At 41.1% G+C, this 6,275-nt stretch overlaps 1 long non-coding RNA gene across 1 annotated transcript; it reads right to left on the bottom strand.

Annotated features, from left to right (window-relative positions):
• Nucleotides 1-1,184: 1,184 nt before the first annotated feature.
• LOC117023280 (uncharacterized) lies at nucleotides 1,185-5,849 on the bottom strand. Its single transcript, XR_004423178.1, has 2 exons — nucleotides 5,742-5,849; nucleotides 1,185-2,099 (listed from the first exon to the last, which is right to left on the bottom strand). It is a non-coding gene; the product is annotated as an uncharacterized LOC117023280 (long non-coding RNA).
• Between the last annotated feature and the right edge of the window lie 426 nt (nucleotides 5,850-6,275).

Raw genomic sequence — 6,275 nt, 5'->3', positions numbered from 1 at the left:
GCCTCACAAAGAGGTTACTGTCCCAAAGGGGTCCAGGTGAAAGGTACAAGGCATCACTGCTGAGTCCCAGCCCCATCACAGCTCCTGGCACCCTCCCAGGGGCAGGGAGACCATCACATCCTCCCTAGATAGACACAAAGGACGTCTTGTTCTGTGACGCTCTCTGAGGAGAATTACTTTAAGCTCATTCTTGCTTAATATCATAACTCAGAATTCCCGGATTCAGTTCAAGGGCATAAATGATTTGGTAGGTATTTGATTTATAGAAGTTTTCTCAAGTCAGACAAGAAACTGAAACATGTTTTACTGAAGGTAGAAAAACAAGTCAATTTGGAAGAGGAGCTGATTTCTCAAGAACGAAATTGTAAATTATATCAATTCCCCTCACCTTTGGGTCTAATTCTCCCATCTCCTACACAGGTTTTCAGCGGCAGCACTTACCCTTATCATTCTTGATATCCACAGAGCACTATTCAGAAGATTTATTGGTTTAAAAAATGCAAATTCCGTAAAATGGCAAAGTGCTGTCTCTAAGTTTCATGCAAAGATGTGATTAAACAAACTAGTCAGCATCTGAAGACAATGCTAAAGAAAAATAGTAAGAAATCTGAATTGTGGAATAATTGGGGTATAATATCGGGTTTTAGTTCAACTGCTCAGTAGTTGGTGTATTAAATAGAATGCTTTTGGCTGCAAGTAAGAAAATTTATTAATAATTGAAACTCATAGTGAAGAAGGGATTTATTGGCTAACTGGGAGTCCAGAGATACAGTAGACTGCAAAATTACCATAATTGCTTACATTTATTGAGTGTTTGCCATATGGCAGATACACTAAGCTGAGTTCTTTGTTTGAATGAGCTTGTCTAATCCTCATGGCAACCATCTGTGTTAGGGAGAATTATTATTCCCATTTCATGGATGAGGAAACTGATCCTTGGAAAGTGTGTGTAAATTTTCCAAGATTGTACCTGGTAGGGAACAGAGCCAGAGCTCTGATGCTGATTTATATCATTCTGTGTCTCTTACCACTGGCCATGAACAAGCAATGGACATTTGTGTTTGAGAAAGAAACACATCATGCCAAGTACAAGTGCTGGTTTGCTTAATGCTGTTCAATCCAAGGCCTAATAGACTTGTTACAATGAGCAAACACAAAAAGATCTGTTGTAAGTGGCTCATTTGTTGACTCTTTTTTTTTTTTTTTTTGGTGATTGAAAATCTGCTGTTCTCTTAAAAAATGTGAAGCATTGCTCCTTCCCCCCAACCCCATTACAATCTAACAAATGAAATTTTCATAAGTGAGTTTGGCTCATTTCTGAATTCCAGCAAGACCCAAATTCCTGTTTGATCTGCCATCCAACAGACAGTTCTGACTAGCAGTGCCCTTTTGTACAATGTGTTCCAGTCCTGTTTACGTTCTTCCTCTGATAACCTCAGCTGCGCACGTTCTTTCCGGCACTTGACTCAGTGGAGTTTTGTGGTTGTTTCATGGCACATTTGTGAAGCACACACCGCAAGCCATTTAACATCCTGGAGCCTTCCTGTTCCAACCTGGCTCATAATCGTCCTTCACTTTGAAAAACATTTTCGATTCCCTTCCGTTCAGTGCAAATAGGGATGCGTTGAGCAGATACTATGTGTCCAGTGTTGTGCTATTTCAAGTCAGGAGGAGAGATTACATATTATAATGCATATTAATCATAGCTACCACTTATTAATGCCTGCTTGTGGTCAGGCGTTATCTCATTCATGCATTACCTCATTTCATTCTCACAGACACACTCTTGGTCCCATTTTTCAGAGGAGGAAACAGGCTCAGAGTGGACGAGCCCTGGGTCACAGAGCTAGCAGACTGAGGACGTAGCTTGACGGCAGGTCTGGCATCACAGTCTGAGCTTTTAATCCCCATTCTTTAGTATTATTTCAATGAGGGCCAGGAAGTCTAGAGATAGGGGCTGGAGTAGTCCAGGAAATTCCATGGAGGAAGTGAAAATTGGACTGGATTTTGAGGATCACATTGGAAAGACGAGAATTGCATTGGGAAGAGGGTAGGGCAGAAAAACAAACAGCAGGCTTTCTTCTGTTTTCTCTGTAGAACTGTAGAGAAAATGAATTAGACCATTTTGTTGTTGGCATAACCAATCAATTTTATATTCAACACCTGCCTTACCATTTAAGCTTAATCTTATTATAGCAGATCTCTTCACATTTCTTTTCTTTGTGTAGATTTTACACGCAGGAATTTTAAGTCAAAGAGCATCTGTGCCGAAAAGGATTATTTAATTGTGTGCATTAAAATAATTGGCCCAATTCCTCTCTGAACCAACAAGAAAAACCTATCTGATTGTTGATTTAGAGGTAAATGCAGCATAAGAAGAACTGCATTCACCTAACTACCACTGTTTTGTTCCTAGTCTATGGTATGAAGTCCAGGAAAATGAATTTATGCTGTTTGGAGGAAGAGCCAAGATCAGCGTATTAGCCTAAACTTAGCTCAGAGACAGTAAGTGTCCTTGACAGTCATGCTTAATACACGTGCTAAGTGAGCAAGGCATTCCAATAACAGAGGGAACAGTCTGAGAAACAAATCTGAACTTCAATGTCCTACACGTGACATCTGAACATACTGATGTCCTCTTTTATTCTACTTTGTACGATCCCACCATGAAAGTGCCTCATACAAAATATTCTTTTTGAAATATCTAGACTTTGTTTCCAAGTCATTTAATTTTCCCCAGGTCGTTGGCTGTATGTCCTTGCCTTTAAATCATCTATCTCTTTCACAATTTCAATCTTCTTGTCCTTTTCGCAGAAAGTAATTTTCCCAAAGATGTATTTCAATGTACATAAGGAGGAAATTACTTGACCTTTATTTAGCATCTCCAAAAGAACATTCTCTGTTTCACAGAAAGCTAGGATCAGGTGACTTTCATCTCTATATCCGGGCAACCCAGTCTCTCCATCCCTGTGCAGAAATAAGCATCATTGGTGGCAGCCATGTAGTGGGGGTGGGACCAAGCCTACCTTCAGTTCCAGCAGTTAGGCCTGGTGGGTCTAGGCCACTGCCAATCCAATTGTTATGGTCACAGGGTTTGGATCAGGAATGAGCCAATGAGCACAAAGCTTTGCGTTGATGTTGGCTGATTATGGGAGACAAGCGCTCCTGTTGAATGGGAACAAGACAGTATGTAGGTCTGACTGCAGCCAGCCCTCCTACAATCACCAGGAAGTTAGCCCTAGCAGGCAACCAACAGTGGGTATAAAAAAGAAGACATGTGGAAATAAACTGAGTCTTCACATCATTGTAACAATCAATGCAGTCCACTGTACCTCTGGACTCCCAGTTAGCCAATAAATCCCTTCTCTATTATGAGTTTCAATTAGGTTGTCTGTTACTTGCAGCCAAAAACCTTTTGTCTAATATACCCAACTACTGGGCCATTGAATTAAAACCCAATACTATCCCCCAAAATACAGTTTATCCATTCTAACTGTCTGACAATAGCATATTAGACATTAAATAGGTAATTAAATTGCACCCATTGATGGTATAATAACTAGAACAGAGTAGGCTGTTGTACATAAAAATGTACTTTTCACTCACATGAAAATCTGGAACCAAGTGTTCCTGGTCAGCAGTTGGCTCTCTTCCACATGGTTCCATTGGTTTTTCAGGAAGTCAGGCTCCTTCCCCCTTTGACCTTCCTACCCCCTAGGGCCTTGCCATCCTCCTCATCAAGCTGGCAGAAGGGGAAGGAGTATGAAGGAGATACCCCTGCTTCTTAAAAGCCTTGGCCCAAAAATGGTACAAACCATTTTCATTCTCCCTTGGCTAAAACCCAGTCACATGGCCATATCCAACTGCAAAGGAGCCCAGGAAGAAGTGGATTTTTGGTAACTAGTGTTGGCCCAGATGGAACACCTTAGAAGATTATTAAATGACATGAGAAAACACTAATAGATCAGTGCACATAGTATCCACCCAAGTTTCCTAAAGGACCACACCCATAAGTGCATAAGTTATGTCTCTTTCATTTCGATTTCATCCCTTCAGCAAGTTTTGCTCTTGCTCTTCCCCAGCCACGTTCTGATTCTGGTACATTCACGATGATCCCGTTTGTAAATACACTTCATTACCCACTCATAAGCAATGCAGGTTTTACTGAAGGTATTGTGTGGAGACAGAAATGTAATCAAATTTCTCTACGAATAGCTGTTCTTTCCTCCAAACTTCTCTTTCCTTGTCAGCAATCTTTCCTCACGTGCTGTTCTTCTCTGGCCACATGTTTCCCTTCCTCCATCACCTGCCCCTAAAAGTCTCCTTATTGCCTAAGCAGCTCTTACCATTCGTAATATGGCCACTCAGCAAAACAAACACCTGGTAGTAAACCAAAAACCAATGATATATTTTTTCCTCCAGCATATCCCTCAGGGAACTTAGCAAATAATTCACTGAATAAAAGGGGTCTCTCCTTGGGGCAGAGCTGGGTGGGGAGTTGCTAAATAAGAAAATGAAGTTTTGCCATAAAAATTCATTTACATAGAAAAAAAGACTGGGAGGATATTCCCAAAATGTCAACAGTGTTTATCTCTAGGTAACTGATTACAAGTGGTATTATTCCCTTATATGTTTTTGCATTTTAATTTTTGTTTCTGTGTTTTTCAAATTTTTTATACTACGTGCTATGTTTAACAATCTGAAACAAACATAGTAAAGAAATTCATTTTTTGCTTTACTTTACTAAACGTTAGGAAATGTAAATCAAACCAGAATGAGATACCTTCACACCCATTAAGATGCCTATTATGAGGGGGGGAAAACAGCAAAAAATAAGTGTTGGCAAGGATATAGAGAAATTAGAACTCTTATACATGTGACTAAATATCATTCAGCCTTAAAAGGAAAGAAATTCTGACACATACACATGGATGAACCTTGCGGACAGTATGCTAAGTCTAATAAGGCTATCACAAAAAGATAAAGATTATATAATTCCACTCACATAAGGTATCTGAGTAGTCAAATCATAGACAGAAAGTAGAATAATGGTTGCCAGGGGCTGGAGAAGGAGGAGAGGGAGAGGTAGTGTTTAACGGGTACAGAGTTTGGGTTGGGAGAGGGGAAAACATCCTGGAGATGGTTGGTGGTGATGACTGTACAACAATGTAAATGTACTTAATGCCACTGAACGGTATACTTAAAAACGGTTAAAATGGTAAGTTTTATGTGTATTGTACCATAATTCTCTTAAAAGAAATTTATTGTTCCACAGGCAATTTTTTGAGAATTTTTGACTTGGATAGCTTGTGATCTCTTTTGAAAACCAGATCTTTCCCTAGTTTGGACTTTCTATCTACACAGTATTCCTTTTAAAATGAATTTGTAAATGACGTAAGGAGAAGTATTTATTATACTCGTATTACACAGGGCTCGGGAATTAATAAGATATGGTTTCTGTTCTCCAAGGATTTGCTATCTAATAAGTAGGAAAGACCGGTAAGCAATTAACTGCAATCCCCAGGGAAACGAAATAGTGGGCCAAGTGTGAGATGCGAGCAGTGAATTCTGCCTGGGCAGTTAGGGAGGCTTCCCAGAGAAAATGGTGTTTAAGTTGGACCTTGAAACACTTCAGAGTTTATTAATGGAGAAGAAGGGGTGAATGTGGGAAACACATTAAATTGTGGGATAAAGAGAGATGGAGGGACAGCACTAGGACACGAGGAAACCAGTTGACTCACCGTGCCGTCTCCTGAGGTCTCTGCGCAGTCCTAGGGCTTCACGGGACGCCAAACACGCTTGGCTGAGTGTGGGCAGAAGGCAAGCTCAGGCCTGGATGTGGCCGTGTTGTCATTACTGTGGAGATGGCCCAGGAAGTGGGCTGATCTCCGGAGGCAAAGTCAAAACCAGCCGTGTGTCAGGGGCAGAGCTGAGACCTGGGCTGGCTCAGTGGTGTGATTCTAGAGTAACACAGAGCACGCCAGCGCTTCCTGTGCAAACAGGGAAATGGTTCCCTGCATGTTGGTGCCTGATTGTGTGCAGCTGTTGGATTTGTAGTCTGACAACAAAAGGAGTAGAAGCTTTTTCCACTGAATACAAAAGCTTATATAATGTTTCTTGTGGGCGTCTGGAACTTACCCAATCTGTAGCACAGGAATTCCTCCAATGCCCATATACATGGCCTTACCGTGGGATGGTGACTTATCGCAGGATGATGCCATGCCAATGGTGCACAGCTGTACAACCATCACCGTGGCCCAGGTAGAAGGGCGAAG

Source organism: Rhinolophus ferrumequinum, chromosome 6 (genome assembly GCF_004115265.2).
Source record: "Rhinolophus ferrumequinum isolate MPI-CBG mRhiFer1 chromosome 6, mRhiFer1_v1.p, whole genome shotgun sequence".
In the NCBI taxonomy this organism is placed as follows: domain Eukaryota; kingdom Metazoa; phylum Chordata; class Mammalia; order Chiroptera; family Rhinolophidae; genus Rhinolophus; species Rhinolophus ferrumequinum.
Note: the sequence above shows the minus strand (reverse complement) of the source record. Positions and strands in the feature narration are given on the sequence as shown.